This window comes from Dinoponera quadriceps, unplaced genomic scaffold, assembly GCF_001313825.1.
Source record: "Dinoponera quadriceps isolate SergipeBrazil2010 unplaced genomic scaffold, ASM131382v1 scaffold2167, whole genome shotgun sequence".
Classification (NCBI taxonomy): domain Eukaryota; kingdom Metazoa; phylum Arthropoda; class Insecta; order Hymenoptera; family Formicidae; genus Dinoponera; species Dinoponera quadriceps.
In genome coordinates, this window is record NW_014556702.1 from 1,617,766 (window position 1) to 1,641,764 (window position 23,999).

Below are 23,999 nucleotides of genomic sequence, written 5' to 3' on the forward strand. Positions count from 1 at the left end.
CGCGTTATAATTGTGCTCGCAGGCTAATTTGCATGTTACATTACGTAACGCGCGAATTACATGAGAGAAGCTGCGATCCCAGTGAATTCGAGAACACAATGATGAGACAATTGATTTGTCCGAATAATAGTAGGTTTAACGCGAAGAAAGGGCGTTCTTTTGTGCATATAGCCGTATTTATTACACATTGTATCGTACGATACTTCTCGAAGAAAGAATCCCATCGATATCGCGCGGTGCAGATCTTCGCGACGCAGATCGACGAGCGTATCGCTGAAATCCCTCGTTATCCTTGAAAAAGATAAACGATGAAGATGTAAATCAAGAATAAATGTCTTCGGGAGAACTCACCGCTCACTTAAATGACAACTAAATGAGAACGCGGGAGATACTTCGAGAATGCAACAATAACTGCCCCTCACCCGACGTCGCGGGATAAAATGCAGCGCGGCGTCACAATGCGCGGCTGCCGGAGAGAACCACCTACCGCTTTTACCGTTCCAGCCGCGGTTCGCACGATTCTTTTCACGCATGATCGCTAACATATGCGAGAGCAGATACGCATTTCGTTTGTGTCGTTATCCATTCGACGTTCCGCTTCTTGATTCCGATGTAAAACCGTTCGAAGCGCGCGTGCCGTTCGGTTCCCGGGTATCCTTGTGAATGTAAATCGTGACTATTCGGTCGGTCGTTCGATTGAACGACCGACCGATCAGTCCTACGATCGTGCCGGGATACGAGGTGCACGGATCGATGACGTAACGTATAAGTGATTGTGCGAAACAACGGAACCGGGTACCCGATCGGATGTGGAGCACCCGGATCGGACGGCCTGTGATATAAACGCGAATTTGAACGATTTACTTTCTTCGACGATCGTCGGTGAATGAAATAATTTGAGAATATACATCGAATAAACGAACTGCTGTTCAAAATAAGGACGCTTAGTTTTCTTTGTACAAAGTAATTCGAAACTTAAGTATGGTTTTAAACTGAAATTATTATTGCTTTTTAACTCTGTTTTACAGGTCAAACAGATCCGACGAGTTGTGTTTGAAGTGTTATAGCGAAAACAAGCATAATCTATGAACTCCCCACTCCCGAAAAGTCATTAGAGAGTAGCTCTATCCGTTAGACGTAGTACGGAATCTGATAAGTCGATTAATGCGTATTTGAGAGCCTTTTGAATTTGACGTAGAGTCGATTAGATAGTGTGCGGCCGGTGTATAATTTGACGCCACAAGTGAAGTGATTCTTTTTTGATAAAAATTTGTGTGTGAACATAAGTAAGCATTGTGATTACGTGTATATTTTTTAAATAATAAATAGTAGTGTTATATTAAGTTTATATAGAGTCAAATGGCGTGTAACCTACGCGAACGCGTCCTGCAAAGCGTGATCTTAGATAATTATTTTTTTTAACAATGTGTGTTATCATTTTGCAAGTTAAAAAATAAAATATTTTTGATACAATACAAATATTTTTTCCCATAAAAACACCTATTTTTGACACTTGGAAATACTCTCTTTTCAGTAGTTCAAAAGAAATATATTCTTCGAACGTTCACTAAAATCATATTTTTTTTCTCTTAAAACTATCTCTCAATTTCATCACTCTACTGTTGCAGATTAAAATAATAAAAAAAACATAGAAATTACGAATTTTTTAAGTAAAACTACCATTGGCGAGACCACTGTCCAAATTCGAATTTTTTTCGGTAACTTAAAATTTGTTTTTCTATGAATGCATGGTCAAATATTAAAGTAGAAGAGTTGCACTTTATTCTAGAATTGTTCCAACCTCTTTCCTTTCACAGTTTTTCAGATATGAAATTTAGAAAATCGCATAGGTTCAATATGACCCTGTTTGCGGTGAGAGCGACTTTTCAGAAGTGTGCGGCCGAAAGGTTAAGGACAAACTAATTTCCATTCTACTTTCTGTGACTTCAAGTCCTCTCCCTTTCCCCTTCCGGCTGGTAGGAATAAATATCAAAAGACTAAGCGCTTGTGACTATGACGAAAGCGAAACGGGAAGTTTTTATCGGCCAGGCGCGTTACTTGTCGACATTTAGCGAGTAGGTTTTACGCATTGAAACTTTGTAGACATGCAGTAGACACGCCTCGCGTGAAGGAAAAAATTTTCATTCGTCATGAACCATGACGCTTGGTAAGGAAACAAAGGGTGAATCGCTATCGAAAGGCCGTCCGACATGGACATGCATTGCAGTGCGATATGATGAAAGCGACGTGTAACGCGTTTCTCCGATTGGCACATTAATTGCTACGATTTTTACCTTACGGCTTTATGCGTTCGAGATGATTGATACGTTCCTTCGTGCTTCTTTCACGCGTCGCGCGTGTCGAGAAGCGCTTACTATGGATATTACTTTTTTATATATTAATCGGAGGATGATTACACGACGACGTCGTCGGGATATCCGCGCAAACACGGAAAGTAAGCCTGATTGGCAGCACGGTGGCCAATAGTGCGAAGCAACGCGCGGCGCGATCACGGGCCTGTCTCAAAGAGGTTAATTAACACTTCAGCTTCTTCGATTATTTAAGTGAGTCAGACCACGTTTATGTAAATGGGCGGAAGGTGAGGAGCCAGTTCTCGATAGCGGTCGGTGTCGAGCACGAGCGCTTCCGGCAGTGCGCGGATAATCCCGCGAACATTCAGAACGCGCGCCGATTGCGCAACGGTTACCGCTGCCAAGCTAATGACACCAATTACGCGCGACTGAATGCTATCGCCCGGGCAAATCGTGCCCCGGCTCGGCTAAAAACAAATCCGCAGAAAAACGTCTCGGGCCGTATTAACGACAGCCGTGTGTCCGCCGTTTGTTCATTTGATCGGCCCATTGCTCCGGATTTCACATCTCGCGCGTATGTAAACCGCAGAAACGGACTCCCGGGGAAACCACGTGCGTGCGCGCACGTACGTGCGCGCGCGTCCGTAAGTGCGCGCGAATGGCCTGTGTGGAAAATACTTTCTTCTCGCGCGGAAAACCGTGTTAGCGCGCGGTTTCTCTCTCCGGCGGACGAACACGTAGCGCCCGTAAAATTTGCGCGGCCCAAGTCGATAATTAAGGGCGAAGCGGTCTATCTACCGCTCGCGAACTTATTTCCCAACGCTTCATTAGCGCGCCGTATATCGAGTAGTCATAATTTTGTAATTAGCGATCAGATTTAGATTTATGAGGAGCACCTTTCCGCTCCTTGCGACGAGAGTTTTCAGTTTTCTCTGTCTTAGTAATTAGACATATTTTTGTACTTCTAATTATACACTTACATAAATATGCCTTCCGTGCAATCTTTGTTGAGAAAGTTAAAATAGAGCAAAGTATATTTGCACTCTGGAATAAAATTCCTTGAATTTAAATGGTATAAAAACAATAACATAGCTCTTGCCAATATTTTAATCTCTCTAAAATAGGAAAGAAAGAAAAATAAAATAGCATTTTTTGCGGTAAGCTTACACAGACAAAAAATCTGGTTGCATTAACCAGAAAGAAAACAACCAAATTCTAAGTCTTACTCTTAATTCAATCAAATTTTACAGTCGATTCAAATTTCTATCCCAAATGACTCACGAATCACACGAAGGATCAAGCACTTAACTTACGACGGTGAGAGAATAGAAAATTTATTGAGCGCGTCTGTTTCATGCAACTCGTGGGAAATGCTTTGCTTCTGAGCAGATAACCATATCAAGATTTCCCCGTAATCTCTGAAAACGTGCACGCAAACGATTAAACTTTACAAAGTGACGCGCAATGTCATGTTCGCGGCGGCCTAAATCGATTCAGTTACGTCGGTAGATTCGCATTTACACTCGCGCCTCTCTGCGATGTATATGCGGCTTGGACGCATCTATAATGGTTAAACACTTTTCCGAGAAAATCGCAAGGAACATTTCTTCTTTAGGAAACTCGTGTCGCTCCGTGGAATCCTTCGTACCCACGATATATGTGGGTCAATGCATAAAAAATGCGGGACGCTCCATGGTATATGGCGCTTCTTCTGACTGCCCGCGCAAACCAGATAAATATCCGCGGGCCGACCGCGACGCGCGACGTGATCGGAAAAATAAAAAAAAGGAAAAAGATAGATACTAAACAGAGGAATTCGCGATGAATTTGAACGAAAGCAAGAACAATTCGAATGCTCGAGGCGCGAAGAAGAAGGCAAAAGAGGCAAGCGCCGACACATCGGTTTGACCTTTCCCTTTTTGCGGACGGCGAGAGTGCTCTCACTCAAGCGTATTATCGCGCGAGTGTGCATAAGGGACGGCACTTCTCCGGCGAGATACAAAGGAGCGCATTTCACTTATTCACCGTGCGCTGCTTCCTTAGCACTTTCATACAGTACACGGTCGACGACTGCCGGCGTGTTGCGTAGAAAGAGAGGGCCGAGGGAGACATTGCTGTCGTTTCTCTCTACTTCGCACACGCTTCAAAGATCGACAATGCTGAGGCGGGCTCATGCGTCGTGTCTATCATCGTATCGCATCTGCGGCATTAGTAAAAATCCCGATGAAAGCGATAACGTTTTCACGCCCCGAGAACGGAACAACCATCGGGGCTTCTACGAGTGTTTCTCGCCGGACATCATGCATCGTACACACCTTTCTCGCGACACCGATATTAATATCCTGCTGCGAAAATAACGTTAACGTTCGCGTTTATCGCGAGATAAAGCAAGCTACCACGGCCGTAACGAAGCGAGGCCGGCAGGCGAATTTTCTCGGATAACTCGAGACACAAAGTCTTCGATTCCTCGATTCTGAATTCACGCGCGGAATTCTACCGCGTGGAGAAATGCGGTATAAATCGGCGCGTGACGGAGAAATGCGGAATCCACCGCAAAATCCGCTTTGATCTATGCAGGCGTCTGAGTTCTGTACTCTCGTGCACGAAGCGTTGCTCAGCGCCGAGAGAGCGTGCTCTCTTTTTACTCTCTCGACACTTTCGACAGGCGTCGTGTATAATGATTAAGCGGACGAAAAAAAAGAAACAGAAAAAAAACAGCACCGTGATATTTTTTGGGCAGGTGACGCACTGATGCGTGACTACCGCTCGATTGTAGATTAATCACGAGGGGAGATCGCAAAAGGCGATTTTTTTTCCGCACGACGATTAGCCGGTAAAACCTTGGTGAGGACGCAAAAACTCGACCTAAATCTACTTCGGCTGATATTTTGGTTGATATTTCGAAGAAGGATATTAGTTAGATAGGAATTTTAATAGGCCGTCGAAAGCGTAGTTGCTTATATTATTATCGCGGGTCTACTAAACGCGGATGGTGCTAACGGGATTTTTGCGCTGCGATCAGCAACGAGCGAAATAAGGCTAAATTCAAACGAGAAAATGACGCACGTCGGAAGCATCGTGGAACGAAGAAGAAACCTTAACGCGAAGACAAAATAATGTCAGAATTAAACAAATCGTTAAGAAAACTAAAAAAACAGACCAGATTAATTATCTGATGATAAAGTTGGGATCAGATCCGATCCCATGCTTTGATTTGTTCATTTTTCATCTAATTAATATATAAAGTGGGTAAAAGAAGTAAATAATAACAAATTTCTTTTTCTATATATTAATAGATGAAAAAAAAAATACGATCAAATTTACTAACCGATTTTAAATAACTGCAGTAAAATACTTTGAAAAACGTTTTGACGTTTTGAAAATCTACCTCGCCATTAGAAGATTAATAAGAACGAACTTCGTTAAAATATTTTTGTACATTTCATCTCTCCACAATCTGTCGATTTTATCATAACCGATTCGCTCTTAACCGCTCGCGTGGAATACGAATCGCTTCGGGATGTTTATAAGAGCGAACGTGTGCAGAGCTCAACGGCGATAAGTTGTATTATTAAGTGCTTCGTGAAATGAAGGTTCGCATAAGCACACCGATATCTTTCCAGGAAATCACACGGCCGAAATGTGCGAGATATTTGTTCCTATTTATACGCTCGCCACTGTACACGAGGATGAAAGTCGAGAAATGAGCGTACGCGTCCGCGTTGTCTCAGACGCTCGCACGTCTGATCGGCGGCGGCCCGTTGAAATATATAGAGTGTGCTTACGTAAATGAGCTTTACCGACAGCACGAGCGGCATAATTAACGAGAACAAAATCCAAGATGCTTATGACCATATCGATATGTCGCATCATTAAGATCGACATTAGTCGTACGTGACTTCCGTATCGCGAGATAGCTGATTACGCGACCGACAGTCTTTAGGAATTAATTGGGAATCGGTTGACGTATCCCGACTCTGTTAATTACAATGTAGCATATTCCCGTAGACTGACGTTTTTTTAGTATTTTTTAAGGGCCCGCTTAATGACGCAAATTGTGCGAGGATAAAGCAATCGATTATATCCCGAGAGGTGAATGATTTAGGTGCGCCGAGCGCACATCAGACGCATAAATAGACGATTGCATGTGCGTAATTACGAGTCATCTTTCATGACATATTCAATTATAGTAATTATGTTTATGAGCAAATCGTGACTGAAACGATTATGTTATAGCGCAGGATCCTAACTAGATTATTCTACAAGCGCGCACGCTGTTAATCGTGCGTTGTTAATTCCTGAGGCCTTTTCGCGTAACTTCGAACTGTCGGAGTACAGAAACTCTGACTGACTGATGACATTTTTTACTAGGAAATCAATGCGATTTTTGCATGCACTACATTATGAGACGGCTTTGTGAGCCTTCAATTTGAACATTCACCATTTCGCGATGATATACTGCGACATCCAGTGGTCCAGGTCCTCGGATTACCGGATCTTGATTATGTCGCTCTGTATCCGTCCAGTACTCAGCCCAGTATCGAAGTGCTTTGTCGTCCCACGTCGATCATTCTTCACTCATTATTCTACACTGTACTCGCGATTGCGAATAATTATAACGTAAAACGACTGTGTATGTTTAACGATTTAACGGGAAGTACGCGATAAGTTTTAATGCTTTGAAAGTATGCTTGCAAGTCGCGAATCGTATGATAAATTCGCGATTACGAATTTTAATGATAATAATCGATACGATTAACGACATGGAAAGAAAGTATAAATATTAAAGTATTAATCTGTAACCGTCGTAACTTAACTATTTTCACTCAACCATGCCCAAGTCTTTGGTCGCAAAGAGTTGAAAAGTTGTAAGAATACATAAACTCAGCATATTTACCTTCGAGCCGATCCTACTAGGCCCGAACCGGATCCTCCGGTACGATAATTGTATTCATCGAAACTATACCAAGGAACCGCATCTATCATGACTGCTAGTTCTAATAAATCTGAAACAAAAATTAAATTTTCTAATGAGTTGCACACATTAATAAGATTGCATATCGAAGAATATAAAGAATCGAAATCATATATATATTGCTCTTTTAACTTAATAAAAATGAAAAGCAGCAATCACCCTTAAGACTTCAGAACGTTGCCTATACTCAAGATGATACTCAAGATGATACTATCACAATAACCATGCATGTGAAGTAATGCAATCTCACGCATGTTCAGATTTAGAAAAATCGGGAATCACGCGCGATGTCTCCTGAAGTATTTACTCTCGCGTCGAGAACTATTATGACCGCTCATCCGAGTACCTGTATATGTTATTATTCTCAAAGTCACGTGACTTTCAGCAGGCAAAACGTGCTTAAAGGCACCGTTACATTATATATTTATTTATTTAATGTTTTCTGTGTCATTTTATTAACATTATACATGACAATAATAATAGTTTTGTATCACTTGACATTTTAACTATCAAAATGCAAATGCCAAATTATCGATATAAACTAGTTCTCTTTATATATAAAACGATTTTCCTCCGAATTTAATCTTCACATATTTCCGAATTTTCAACTAACTTTTTTATAGAACATCAAATCGAAGATCTACGTTTGTTATTTTGTCATCATATAAATTATACGAATGTAGCTGAACGATATTTTGTAAACTTCAAATTGTGAGACATTGTATTATCACATAACTAATTAACCATCGGTGTGTTGCACGGGCAGTGAATGAAAGTTACCTGTAACTTAAAGAATAAAATACGAGCGTTAATTCTGACATACGAGTCAGGAAAGACTTTCCCTCGGTGTACGGATGAAAGTGATGCGCACGAAAATGTTAACTGCATTTTCGCTGAAATGTCGAGTCGTTTAACTTTCGATAATGTTACAAATAATTAGTACGCTTGACCGATCGCTAATATTCAGGAGATTCATTGCCGTTAATGATAGTTGTAAGCATTAATTACGGTAAAACTCTTTGAAGTTACATGCCGTTACGCCGTTTAATGTTGCACTAGTGCGTGTTGAACATTGACGATATTACAAAATTTTGTTGAAATTACTAACGGCATAAAAAATACACTTAATTAATATATTTTTTCTAACAAATTAAATAATATTCAATAATTGTTTCAACCAATTGCTCTTTCATCTTTTATCTTTTTTCGAAAATAGTAATATGTAAGGCGCGAAGAATTACGAAGTAAATCAATTATTTTAATTACTTTTCTTTTTGTTCTAGTCACACTGCGATACCCGACGCCTGCGTATTCTGACAATTTTAATTGCGCGTTTTAAACGACTTAATGTGGAGAATGAGACACACTCGGTGTTTCGCATGACAGGTTTTGTTTCTCCTGGCCCGGTTTCTGCGAGTTGCGAACCTTTTCTTTTTCGGTGAATTGAATGCTCATGGGAAATTAAAGAGACCATCGCGTTCGACAAACTCGATACTGAAGTTGACGAGATTCGTCAGTTCATTAATTCTCCGCATGTTCGCGAGAAAAGAACGAGGGGTTTGTGCACGAACCTTTTCGTGGATAATGAAGCGATACATACGAACTACGGCGAACGATAAATTTCCCGGTGTATCGCAAAGTTATTTGTTAACTCGCGATCGTTTGCGTCACACGACATGTGATGTCTTAAATTGAAATAAATACAAGGTACTGAACTGAAATTTATGGCTTAACATTTTTATCGAGTCCGAAACTGATGTAGTCGCCAATTGAGATTTCATTAGAGATTATTATTTATTACGAATTTGTACAGACGGATGTCTATACGTGGACGGGTGGATGACATAGGTAGATGTCATAAATGAATGTCCCTTGATATTTTCGAAAAAGACAAAGTCACATTACGGCCAATCGCTTGTCAACTAATGATGAAAAAATTCGATGGCCGAGAAATCACGTCCATTAAGCGGATGTTAGAGCAGACAGCCGAATTTCGACGGAAAAAAGTTCTCATCTAATCGGAACTAAAAATGTCGATAAATTCTTGACGCGCGTTACGACTTTTCTCACGATTAATGGTGACTAAAGTAACATAAGACAATTGCATTTTTATATTCTCCTGTTGTGCTCCAGCCTGTGTAAATCCTAACTTTATTATATATGAATGAGGGAGAGAGAGAGAGAGAGAGAGAGTATGTGTGTGTTAACGTAGAATCAAAATTTCGACTCGAAAAGTTAAATATAAACGCGCGAACTATCGATTGCGTCTAAATATATACACGTTATGTATACATTCATGGAGTTACATAAATATATCGGCAAGTATAGAGGATATTAGTATTCTAACATACTATTAACGGTACCTCGAGTACGAGAGAAGAAAGGGCAGAATTGCTTGCAGCTCGTTAATGAACTTAACGAGCGGCTTACGTTCCGCCTTTTACGATAATAATCGCGACTCATTGAGGGCGTAATCCGACGATTCGCTTTCGGCAAATTTAATCGCGTTCTCTGAAATAAAATGGACATTAATTACTTCAAAATCTTCGGCTCGTTTCTACGTTTATCAACGACAATTCTAGATAATTAAAGATCCGCAAGACCAACTTTCTTTCAAAGATACTATCGGGTAATTATGTATAAGAGAAAGTATTTTGAAAAAAATTCAATGTATGTGTGGTATGTGAATAAGATAATTTTGATCATTAAAATTAACGTATTGAAAAAAAGTCCGTTTGCCATGTGTTCTTTAATTATAAAAATTTGTTCTATTTTTTTTTCTCTTCTAGTTTTTATTATAAATAATAAAAATTTTCGTTACAGAAAATTAACTCTGCTGAATGCCAGATGAGATTCACTGAGACTATAGAAATGTTTCGAGTTAACCAATCATACATAGAAAAAGAATTAGCTCTCACAGCTAAAAACTAATTCTCACAGTTAAAAACTAGATCTGGTAACTAAATTTCAGTTGTATTATATAGACAGCTAATTTCCCCGTGCACGATTATCAACTAATTGACATCATGGAAAAGTACAATGTACACCATGTTTTCTTTTTTTAATTGACATCGCCTAGTTTCCGTCTATGTAAATATAATTAATCGTCAATGTCACATAATGGACGCTATTGTTACGATCGTGGAATAATTCGCGGATTACGAAAACCACAAGGGATCACTGTCAAGTGGGTGTGGGGAGCATTTTCGAAGGAGCGATTAAGTGATTGCCCGGCGTGGAGAACCGTCAATCAGCGATTGTACGCGCTCCCACGTGTTCGAGAATAATTAATTACGATTTTCACCCGTTGCGTCCGTATATAGTAGCCTCAGTTCCGTACGTCATCTACAGCGTTTGCGTGGTATGCTTTGCCGATGCATGTTGGCAATGCATTCTCAGGACCGTTCTGACAGCCTTTACAAAAGAATCCTTCGCAATCGTGAAACAACCATTAAATATTATTAAATAATTGCTTCGATACACATATACAAACATTTATTTAAAAGCTTGTAATGGTGTTATATTTTCATTTGCTCTCGAGAAAAAGAGTAATATTAATTTATAGAAATATTAACAAAATAGGAATAATTTTTTAATAGACACTGTGAGTGGCACAGCTAACAATAATACATTTTACACAACTGTACGCGACATTGCACCTTTGAAATATAAAATGTCTACGTTCGAGGAAGGTTTCGAAATGCCCTGGGCGTATTCCGGTCGCTGCAAAATCCCTGAAGGGAGGCTTACTTGTGCCTCTGTATCGGTATGCAAACGCGGCTGATCGCCGTATAATTGGCGTTCGGATCTTTATGGTGAGCGCGAGCGACACAATATCGGGCTCCCGACGGAGACGTACGAGTCAGCAGATAAAATCTCGAACACGTACATAAGGGTCTGCCATCGGGAACGCGGCCCATGTCCTCGTCGTCGTCTTCGACGTCGTCTCGCCTGCATTCCGCGAGGCGCTGCGGCGTAATGCACCGCGAAAGCCGCGTCACCCTATATCACACGCCGCACACATTCACCGGTCCTCCGCGTTCTCGCTCGGCGTTATCGTGGGAAGGTCAAGCTTCCTTCCACGTGGAATTCTAACGTACAGAAATAACGGCGCGAAATTATTTCGTGTGAGAAAGATAATGCAGGCGAGACCGAGAGAGATGAAAACTGTTTCGTCGAAATGCCTTCAGCAGCTGCTCGTCGTGAAGTGATATATCGCAAAATTATGGTATTAAACATTCAATTAGGAAATTGGATAAAATTATACCATGTACACACGGTAGAAATGTATGCAGTTTTCCTAAACTCCCATGTAGTTATTATCTAGTATCAATGCATTCACATTAGTTGTAACAATATTGCGTAGGAAATAGACAAGAACTTGATAGTGTTTTATTTAGGATTACTTCTAGGGCAAAACTGTCCATTTTATGAACAGCGTGTTCGAATTCGCGAACGGAGGGGTCGCGATTTGCTCTTCGAACTGCAGGATTACGTATTATTTACCCGTCTATTTTTATAACCTTTATATATAACGTGTAAAGTTACGTCTTCCGTGCTATTAAGCGTGCGCGTGTCGATGCGTAGCCAAGCGGAGTTAAGCTCGCGGCAAACAGAGAGCGGGGACAGCACGTGTTCGCGGCGCAAACGACCCGCATATATATAGCGAATAAGCGCAGCATCTCTTCGTTTTCTCCGCTTGCCTGCCACCGTGATGTAAGCGCGTACACGCGGCAATACCTCCGCGCGTAACACGCAAGTCCTTACAAGGTAGCGTGCATTCCGCGATGGTAGACACCGGCGGTAACAAAGTGCCGCGTCGTGATTCGAAATCGTTTCCCTCCTCGAGGAGGTTTTAGTTACAATAAAAAAAAGGAAAAAAAAAAGGAAAGAGGAAAGAATGAGAAGGGAGAGAACGAATGGGTCAGATCACGACAGGGAATGCAACGAAGGTAACGTCGAGGGAACGAGGTTGTAAAGGTGTAAAGTATGGGAAGAAAGATATATGACTTCATTCGAGCCTCGGATATGCAACGGTTAAAAAACAAAGGGTTAAAGAGCGGAGAAAAATCATGTGATTTATTTCTCTCGCTGGGACGTTAGTTAGGTAACGCATTTTATGATACATATTATCTCGTTACGTCAGTCACATGTCACTATTTCGGACGGCTCTCAATTAAATCGCCACGACTCGTCTGATTCTCCAATTACGACTTCCTCCAGCGACTGCTTTATTAGTTGCAAAGATATTCGCGATTATACCTACGATGTTCCAGGGCACCTTCTAGGAAGGCGCGGATGAGCTGCCGTAATGCAACGGCGTGAATAATAGCACGATAGGAAGGCAGAGAGTATATGCAGGCAGAGATCGTTGTATATGCGTGTTATTCGTAAAAGCGCAAGGAGCAGATAACAATTACACGCACATCGCGCGTTTATTAGCGCTCGTTGCGAGTTATACCTCTATAACGGCAGTCGCCTCGAGAAAGTGTATACATTTCCAGACGATGAAGATAGCGCACAGTTTAATGACTTCTTCATCACCTGAAATGTTCGGAATTGTCACGCCTTGCCCTTCCCATATACGCGGATAAATCGCTCTATAATTATTCTCTATGGATTCTCCGCAGAAAATACATTTTTTAAATTCTTCGTTAATTTCGTTTTTGCGTCAATAACGAGTTGTATGTATCTCGAGATGGTCATTAATATGTTCACATGAATATTGTAACAGAACTTTTCAGACGCGCGTACCTCGAAAGTTTCGGACGCACGGCATTCCGCGGCGCGTGTTCACGCGAATAACACTTGGAAAGTGGATAGAGACAGTGCCATAAAACGTTACGGCTTCCTTCTATACGTTCTCACGCTAGCATCGAACATTTGAATATGGATCAGATCGCGAGGTTTGTGGTTTCACGGCGTGACGTGCAATTCGCTGATCAGATCGCGTTACTTCCGGCGAAAACTGCTTACTTTTTTCCTCTTATTTTCGTTATTCTCTATTCTATCACGCGGACACGCGCGTACGCGACTTTCCATCTTTCGCGAAAATTGTTCGTTGGCATACATGACATTTGGCGCGAGTTATCCCGCGGGTTTCGCGACGGGCGTATTTGCCATTCATTATGCGATGTGACCTTTCGCAAGTCGGACTTTCGTCAACCGTATAAGCTCGCCTCCGCTTACCACCGTCCGCGTACCATACCGAATGAAATTAAATTCGTTATGCCCGCATAACTTGTGGCCAGCGGTTGCGGTCAGTTCAGTTGACATTTCAATTTTTGCGCGGACTCCCACGTCAGCTGATATCTTATCGCGATTCGCATCGCGAGCTCTAATGAGACACGACGACGGTGTTTCGCCATTGCCGATTAAAGGCATAAAGCAGCCGCAGCACGAATACTGCGGTCCGAATAGCGGCTAAAGTCGACCGATATCGGAGCTTCGATCTCAAAGAAAACCGGTGCTCCGTATCGGCCGAATTTAAAAAAGGTAATTTTTTCGTCACATAAAATCAGCGTAAACATCGGCGTAAAATCTTTTCGACACTAATTCGAAAATTCGGAACTTTGTTTTCCAAAAATACGCAATTTCGTGACAAATCTCACCGTGTATATCTAATCGCACTGCGACCATTTACGAAAGCCACAGTATTTGAATACTAAAGATCGTTCCGTAAGAAACCGGAAAGTTATCAACTTGATATCTTGCCAATTTCCACCGACTTTAGCCGATCGACGGTACGTTACGTACATACGCGACGAATAATTACAAATTACTGCGGAAATCGTAAATACATTGACGAAGTTATTATATATTCGCAGAAAGTTACCATGTTTCTAATGCTCATCGAACGTCGATATGAACTGCGTCTGTTTTTTCTTTCCGGATTAATCTATATATTAGATATTTTATATATCTTTATGTAAGGTGTGTCCTTACGAGACTTTCTATCGTCTACATGAGTCTTCCACCAATTCATTTTTATCAGTTCTATGACGTAAAATATTTCTATAATTGAAGCTGAAATTAGATGAGAAATCATATGATGCCGTAAATTTTGTTCTTGACAATTAATTTGTGTGAAAGTTGTTTTCATTTTTAAAATATTCAATAAAGGATTATCAATGCTTTTGCATCTATATACTAGGAAAAAAGTCCACAAATGAGAAGGAATCTACACTAAGAAAAATGTCCGATCAATCTGATTGGATAATCCAATTAAAAAATAACAAACGGATATATCCGATCAAATGCAATGTCTGGTCATTTCGTCATTTCATCCAATCAAGTCATGTCTCTTTATTCGGTGAAAATTACAACGGATGTACAAAGAGCGACTAATTTTCCGATTAGGTTTCATTGGTAACTGCATCGGTAGCTTCATCGGATACTTTATCGGATAAAAGTATCCATCACATAATCAAACAAAAAAATAACAATCGGATATATCATTTAATCGGTTTATCTGATGGAAATTTTTCTCAGTGTATAGCTGTGAGAAAAATGTAACGGCACTGTATAATCTTTTGTAAACAATCTTACATAATCGTGTAAATTACCTTGCGTTACGATTATTAAAGGAAAAAAAGGATAATTTCTTCAAACACGTTGCGTCACATCCTTTAGATTATTGTAACTTCTGATTTCTTTAGCTAACTTATCCTATAAATGCATTACTCCACTTAACGCTGAGCGATAACAGAGATTACTATCTCAGATTACTTTTTTGGTCGACTAACTCGATTTGTCAATCATTAAATTTATAATTACAATTATAATTATATCTCTGCTTCCTTCCCCTTTCCGTTCTCACTTTTCCATTTATTTTACTAAATCCGCGGTGGTTCCGCTCTATATGCACGCAGGTGCACTTATGCTCGCGCATACCTGTACAATTAAAAATCATGCGCGATTGCGTTCTTACAGTTGTTTTCATCGTGGCAGACCCACGGGAAAAGATCAATCTCGCAGACGCAAGCTATTCGGCGATTCTTTCGCGTATATCTTATATCGCGCGAGACATTATACAATTCACACATGTCGACTATCAGTTCTATACTAAATGTAAAACATTATGCATTTATATCGCCGGGCTTAATAAGTTTAATATAGGCGTGTGTAATACTCTGCGAACTTATTAAATCGGTTTCTACTTTTGTACGTAATCGAGCGAAGCGCTGTGAGAAACTGTGCGACAAATAATGGCAAAACGAGAACACATTACAGAATGTTTCGCCATCGCATCGCCTCCTTCGTAATTTATTCCTGATAAACGACCCGCAGCGGTTCTTTCTTTCCACTCTCGAATCCAGTTTCCACGAAATTGAATGTTAAGATTGGCTTCGCATTTTTGTTCGTCGCTACGTTTAGGCTGACTTTGTCAAAAGGCAGTTGACAGGTGGGTCGGCAAATCAAAGCAACGTGCGAACGCATAATCTACTTGTATCTGCGGATAACAAATAGTGCCCCAAGAAATGAAAGAGCCGATACGATAAGAACGGTTTATTATATACGACCGTACACACGTATCGGATAACCGGTACGTTCTCCGAAACGGCCGAGCCGTTGCAATTCGTCTCGCACGAGCGGCCGCGCGATTTTCGAATCATTCGAGTGGTGCGCGCCGGCTGGACACGTCGTCGTGTTTCTTTTTTCCACGGCAACGTACTCGAGACTTAGGATATTAAATAATGCCTGGGTCGGTCACCACTTTCACTCACCGTATACGACAACGTCGCTTTGCAACCCGCACGGCGATCCACGCGGGCGCGGGCGCGCGCCTTCGAAACGGATATCGCGATACGCAGATCGCGAACGTTTGTCATCGCACGCGAGATGTAAAAGTAGATCGATTTGGCCGGCTGACAATTTAATTCATCACTGCGCCAACTTTGATACGCGTTATCTTATCCACGCCTTCGAATGAGGGAAGGAAGGAACGAACGAACTCGACGGTTCGAACTCTGAGGTCGACGAGCTCTCTCGAAAAGCCGGAAATGCAACTTTCGTTCCTTTCGCGCGATCCGATCTTCTGGCGGAGTCGTGTGCCGTTTTCCCATCAAGCTCGCATTCGGCCGAGGCACCTTCGAGGCAGGCAGGTATTAATGCACTGATCGGTATATCGGTGTATCGTGAGGAGCCGCGTTTACTCATTGCCAACGCGCAGTTATCACGATTTCAATCGTTAATAGCCCGGCCATGGCAATTTCGGCTGCATTTCCTTGGGCGATTCGACTCGCGCGCGAGTGAGCGCGAGCTCGCACCGCGCGCGATTCGTGAGATCTCCCGGGGAGAAAGTCCCGGGCGAAAACAATGCGTGGGTCTTTTTCTCCTTTTTTCTCTCCGTCCGATTTAATGCGTGTAACGCGGGGCCAATAATTAAGGGGCTCGCCGCGAAAATGCGACGGGCGAACCGCAGGAAAGACCCGGCGGTCGCGCTCGGTGGATGTTCGTCTCTCGAGCGTAAAGGTGAATCCACGCAGTTCGTTTTCGATGAACGTCGTAACGGAGTCGTTTATCGTTGCAAATGCAACTCACCGTATTCGCTTTGTACATCAAATTAGTTTATATATCGCGTAAATATAATCTCTACATTTACATGCAAACCAAAATGACCTCACTGAAGACATGATTTTAGACAGTTATTTGAGACAGTTGTCGTTAGTTTTTGTTTCAAATGAATTCGGGGAGAGCGCGCGGAAGTAACTGGCACAATAAAACAGCGTGTTTGAAGCAAAAAATTAACAACTGTCTCAAAATATATATCGATCCGATTCGTCTCGGTCTACCTTAGGACATTCTTTTTTCTACCTTGATGTATATTATTTCTGATTAAATAATAAAATCACGGCTAATTTACTGTCAACGCCAATCTAATATAAATTCACATTTTCCGAAAAAACCATTTGCAAGATATGTATGCTTTCCTCGTCCCGCTCGGTCTGCTTGGTATGCAAAAACAAACTGTGCGAATTCAGTTTAAGTTCGACCTTTCCACAGTAAAGCAGCCCACGCGCCGCGACTCGTCCTTCTTTGTTCCGATCTTTAATTTATCTCCCGCGGCTCTCTCGTAATAACCACTGTGTAGCATGTCCTTGTCGGGGAGGGAACGATTTATTGCACACCTTGCACATTAACTGTGACGAAATGCTACCTGGTAAGCTTGCGTGAGTTTCCTCACTGTACATGCATGCGCGGCTCCTACATGAGCTTCTAAGCATCTCATTGCGCCGTCGTTATCTGGTAAATCGATATCTCGTACGATTATGCAATTAACTCGCACTCTTATGCTGTCATCGAGGTTGCTCTCGTCGTATGTCATGTATGTATGCTGTCATCGGGGTCGAAGAATTTTTTAAATAACTAGTCGGTCGTCCTTCTATGAAATATATGAAGGGAAATCTGAAAATATGTTAGTGCAACCGTCTCATTTGCTATTAGTTTTAAAAGTAAAATAGAAACGATGAACTTATATCTGCGAAAACGACAGGAACATGGAAAGAGATACTTAACGTGGAACAAATTTAATTTAGATTTTTACCTTTTAATTTGTGGATTCTTTAGATTTTCGTGGTTAAGACAAACTGATATATCAGGTGTAAATTACGACTCCCGCTGCGCCAAAAGCCATAAGGAATTTATAATGATCATATACCTTACATATAAAATTATGGGTGCACTCGTGTGTTGGATGTGAATCAAATGATTTTAATTGAAAACGTATGGCCGTTTCACTTATTGGCTTTCACAAATTATACTTAACGCATTTTACAACATGCGCGCCTTGCTAAATGATACGTTTATATCATAAAAGAACAAGACTTTATGATTGTACGAATGCATTCATCGTGAGATATATGACTGAGATAAAGAGGCAACGAAGAACGTACGTTTCTCATGAAAGCACAAACGGAAAGTGGCAAGTCCGGAACAGATATAGTCTGAATTAACGTGGCGAAAATACCGTGTTCATATCTCCGTATCGTAATGCTAAACACGTTCCTGCACACGTCACGATGCCTGATTATGTAGAATTATCATTTAATATAGCTATATTTATATAATGATCTTTCGATAACCTAAGCATCGGCTAATATCTAAAAATCATATTATCCCGTCGAACATACTGAGACGTTTAAACGTTTTAGAAAAGAATTTAGTGATGCAATTACACCAAGTTAATATACTAATACGAACAGTCAACCGAAAAATAAATAATTTTAATTATATTTTTATACATAGAGGCGCGGGCGATAGAGACGTACGGGCTATTCGAATTCGAATCGAATCTCATCTAATTCGACTCAAATCTAAATAATTTGAAAATTTCTAATCAAGAAGATTATATGAATCTTATTAAATATACATATATATCTATGATACGCAGTATATTATATATTTTTAAGAAATTGTATTTCTAAAATCATTCAGTTTTTCTATTGATTGTAAACAGCCGATAATATCAACGCTCTTTAAAATACTTTAATAATTGATTTATGATCTTTTATCTGACCGTTTTAATTACTGCTAAGTAAAATATATTTCATTAAAATCAATTTTATTGTAAATATTTAAATATACATATCTTATTTTAAAATGAATTGATATCACATGATGTTATCCTTCTCATGCCAAAGTTTCCCCTCACTATCTTCATATTGAATTCAATAATTATGTTGTTAACGAAAAGTTATATTTCCACGATTCGATTTGATTTCATTCAATTCGGATGAAATTTCGTTGATTCGATTCAATATAAAAAATCCTTGATTTGCACATTTCTAAGAGACAGTTGAGAATTTTAATCTGAATTCTTAATCTGAATTGTCGAGTTTTGGACGTTATTAAAATGCAAGAAACGTGCACGCGCGTTTTAAACTTCCTAATGTCTAGTCCGCGACGTGTCCGTTGCGGTCAAACAATACAACGGCATAATTTGAGAAAAAAATGAAAGGCAAACGCGAAATGTCCCCGTACATCCGTCTGACAATCTAGCGAAGTAGACCGCGTGATATTTCATTTCGTATACTTTCACCGAAAAATCTCACTCTTGTGCCTGACACCGATTTTTCGCCGCGGTAAACTGTCGTTTAATTAACGACCGCGTATGTCACATTTTAGTAGCTCCATCCATTTTTGTTTAAGGACCGTTGCATCAAGACCATTTTAAGATATTTGTAGACTCTGAATTTCTGCTCTCGAACATTACTGCTTCGTTTTTAGTAATCGCGATATTAAGAAATATCACATTAGCGATTTTTATCACATTCGTTCGTCTATTAATTCTTATAATTTCTATATTGAGTTACAATCATTCCTAAAAGGAATTCCCATTTGATAGAAAAATACGGTTTGCACTCGAAGGAGAACTTCCGTGTAGTTATTACGCAACGACATTAATCTTTTATGTAAAACGTTGCCACAATGTTTGCAACAGCGTCGATCCTCGGGCGAGTTTACGCGTTTCGACTAAGATAGATTGCTCAGATTAAATCAATACATACGGCTCAGGTTACATTAGACGCATCACTATGAATTAACGTTAGATTAATGATCCGGATCACGTTGGTCGATCCGTATAAGGAGTAAGTTCGTCGATCAACGGGTTTCTTCTTGTACCTCCAACACATCTAGGCGTAATTGGTAACAATTACGCTGCTTATATGTAAAATCTCTAGTTATACGTACAATGTTGAGTTTTCTTGCGACGCTCGCGACGTTAGCTACAAAGCATTAAATAGAAATGATGGATCACCGGTTAAACAGGCGTTTATTAATATAATCCCAATTTGCCATCTCGGAGATTAATTTCCGCTATTTATCTCCTTTGCTCTTTCTCTTTTTATTTACTTTCTGATATACTTGTTTTCGCAAAAGAAAGAGATATTACGGATTAAAGAGAACGTTCTTTTTTTATTTTAAAATTCATAGAAATTATGTTATGTAATATGACCTCATAATAGAGGAGCGACTTGTTCTCATATTAACCACGTTTCTCTCGATATAATATTGAAATAATGGAAAGGTAAAGCATTGTTATAATTCCATCAATTCAAAAACGCTTTTTCTAACTCGTTATACAGTATGACTGATAGAGATGGAAAATTATTACTTCACGAATCTATGATATGGATTGAACAGATATTAAATTACAATTAAATAAAACCCTTATTGCGACCCTGTTACATTCAAATTATAATTATGTCCAGCAGTAACTAAAGGAATGCTTTTCCACGGTGTCCCATATACGGTTAACCATACCGCAGTGAAAATACACACGTTCGTCTCCGCTGGTCCGTTGCATTCGTAATATCATTTCTCTTCGCTCTTATTACCGTTGGTATACTCTCGGCCTCGGTAAGGTCGAAAAATTCTCTCAATCCACTGCGCTCGTAACGAGAAGATTGTGGCGTTCGGTGAAAGGCGCTTCCTGGAAAATGTACGAAGGGAAAGGGATGGTATACCCACGAAATTGCCAAACGACTGTCCCCGATGCTGAGTCTGCATACGCTCGAAAAGAAAGGCTCTTGACGTAATGAATGCCGCGGCAAGAAATATAAGATGACCGGGATAAAATGCAGCCTGATATTTGCAGAATTTTTATGAAATGTGCGGAAAAAAGTACACAAGGATAATGAATTATTATGTTGTGCAAAGAGTTGTATCAAAACTTTTTCTTTCGCTTTCGCAAAGATGTCTGACAGTCTCTCGGAACGTCTTTCGAAAGATCTGATTAACTAACTCCGATTTTAGTAAAATTTCGCATTTCATATTTGAAACGCAATGTCACATTCATAAAGACAATATTTCCCGGTGAAAATTTTGCATCTCAATTTTCTTGCACGTTCGCAAGAATAAGAAAGTCGTTATTACGTGAATGTCGAAATAGACCACGGGCAGTTAAATTTATGCAGCATGCAGAACAATGTATGCAAAATTTCGATACTCTTCGCGTGCGTCGGCTTTTCTGCACGAAGAGGCAATTTCCTTCTCACGAATCATTTTAATCTTGCAACAACAATAACAGTAATCACGAACCGTAACGAGTACACGCCTGCCGATTCGAGTGCCAGCTGCAACTGTGCTAGGAGAAATGTTGCCGGAGCACAATACTTGTTAAACATTGCTATGACGTCAATGACATTTTCATATAAAGAGAGAACGGTAACGCTTCCGCCGAGTATAAGCAGAGTAGTACTGTAATAAATCAAACAATCTCTAATTCAATCCCTTTCTAAATTTATCGTGTTCTCAGAAAGCCTATTCTTAATATCTTATAATTATTTCCAATTACAAGCTCATTCAAAAAACAGGAACAGGAAACAGGAAAAAAAGAAATTTCCCGTATTTGCATAAATACCAAAAAATTACTGTATCATGTTCTGAGAAAAAACAAGTTGAAATTTCCGTCAAATCCGCTGACATGATTGCGTGCGACACGGAAAATTAGTTTTTAGGCTGTTCAAAATGTCCCATATTACCGATAATTACTCGTCGGATAATTTCATATTACGTTCGCGAAATGCAGCTAGCTTGCTTAACCCACGCAATATCACAACGGTTCGAGGCGAGTAAGTCCTTTGAACGAAAGGACTGCCCTTTTACTCGCGTTTACGTAATATCGTTCAAAGACGATAATTATTATTAACAGCCTACTATTAAATACGAAAGACGTCCGATTTTTATAATTTCACATTCCGCATCCGTTTTCCATCCACACGCGACGATATCGATCGTTGAGCGTGCAATAGGACGCAGTGTAGGATTTACGTCGGAATCGCGAGTCGCGTTAATACAGGGTGCAGCATTTACCTGTCTCGGCCGACACGTTTAGCGGTTTCGATTCTCGTCGGAAAGGGAAAAACGGAATATACCTGGCGGATAAAGGTGAACACGAGATGAAACAGATATCGAATACATATTGAACGGGTTTAAGATGATAATAATCCCGTCGGTGTCGGCCTTGCGAACGTTAACGCCGAAACATATGAATTACGCTGGAATCGCACGCTAATGACACGCACTAAACACGCGATATTATATCGTATGTATATAACATAACTCCGTTACTATATACATGTCGCGCAACTATTACCGAATTACAGCGCGTAATTATTATGCTTTACACGCGGAACGTCATTGCAAGTTCGCGCTGGCGCGGATTCTGACGTAAGAACTTTTACTTTTTTCGACTATTTCGAGCGGGTCATTCGTTCTTTTTAGCTACGGCCTCTTGTAACTCTTGCGCAAGATCGAGTACCGGAGCCATGCGCGCGCGAACTAAAATGCCTTGAGAAAACACATACTTCTTGGTTATTAACGTAAGATTTTTTGGTGGTGAGCGGTAGTAGCGAACGACGCCTTTTCCTCGGTTAAAAATAACGATGATAACGATAATTACGGCCCGAAAATTGACCGAGCAACACTCAGGTGTGTCGCTTCTAGTCGAGCGACGGAAATTTTAATGCGATACTGTAAATATTGAGGGTAAATATGAAATTACAATTTTATGTAACGCGCGCACGCCGAAGCGATATAAGTCGCGGGCGAAATAATGTGGCATTGCATTATAATAAGCCAACACCCCTCCCGCAATATTTTATCTGTAACATACTCGAGTTAATAATGCGATATTTTTACGTTTACCTTTATATAATGGGCAATTATACGAGCGGCAAAAGCGACCAATTAATGACCAGGTCCGCTGCCGATTACGTCACACGTATGCAGATTCAAACCGGAACGCATTCTCGAGTGAGACTTTTGTTTCTTGTTACAACGCAAACTCCTTCCTTCGTCTTACCCACGAGACCGCGGACGTTACAGCAACCTCGCGACCGCCCCGTTGTTAGCAAGCGCATTAAACACGTAGCCGTGACGAACGATATATTATTTAGCCACTTCAACTTCCGCTATAATACAGCAACCAAACGAGGGACATTTCGCGTTCCGGAACGATGTAATTCTGCCTTTCTCGTTATTTCAACTGTCTCAAATAAAATCGCGTGTCGCAATCGAACAGCGATTAATAATTGCTAATACGCGTGACTGAACGAAGCCGAAAACGCGTAAGAAACGGCCAAAATCGAAAGGCAGTTAAGCAATCCGGAATGATTAGAATGATCAGTACTGTGCAATACTTGTGGCACAATTGCATAATATTTTATCATGTATTACAACATCAATATAACAACGTGCACTACGAGAAACGAGTTTTTCCGTTCGAAAAACACGTTTCGTTGCGGGGTGCTTGGTCGAGAAGACTTTTCCGCGTGGATATGCGGTAACATTGATCATTTTACTTCTAAATTGATTTGCAATTCGAACTGATTCGACTTGACATAAAAAGCGACTGAAGTTTCTGGTCGACAAACTCCTTATCACATTAAGCGCTTACTTAATCTGATAAAGAGGCTCGGAGAAAAATTCTAGTCGCTAACGTAATTTCGTCATCTATTTAATTTATTATATGTGTATTATATGTGTAAATTATGTAAATTATGTTGATTATTTTACCAATTATTTCGTAAATACGTCATTGTGTACGACCATAATATTCAGTATTAAACGGTTATTTAGTTCGTGAAAACTAATAGAAAATTATAGTTAGTTTCAGCGCCAAACAAATTTTTATATTTATGATTAAAAGATATGTTTAGTGTCGAAATTAACTATAATTTTCTATCAGTAAAAGTGCGACTTCATGT

General features: G+C 40.3%; 1 long non-coding RNA gene across 1 annotated transcript in view; it reads right to left on the reverse strand.

Moving 5' to 3' along the window:
• Positions 1–6,370: 6,370 nt before the first annotated feature.
• LOC106747992 overlaps positions 6,371–23,999 on the reverse strand; it is a 49,810-nt gene continuing 32,181 nt past the window's right edge. The window contains exons 4-5 of the long non-coding RNA XR_001374710.1: positions 7,210–7,318; positions 6,371–6,903 (exon numbers count right to left, since the gene is read on the reverse strand). This is a non-coding gene — a long non-coding RNA (uncharacterized LOC106747992). The remainder of the gene's footprint in view (positions 6,904–7,209; positions 7,319–23,999) is intronic.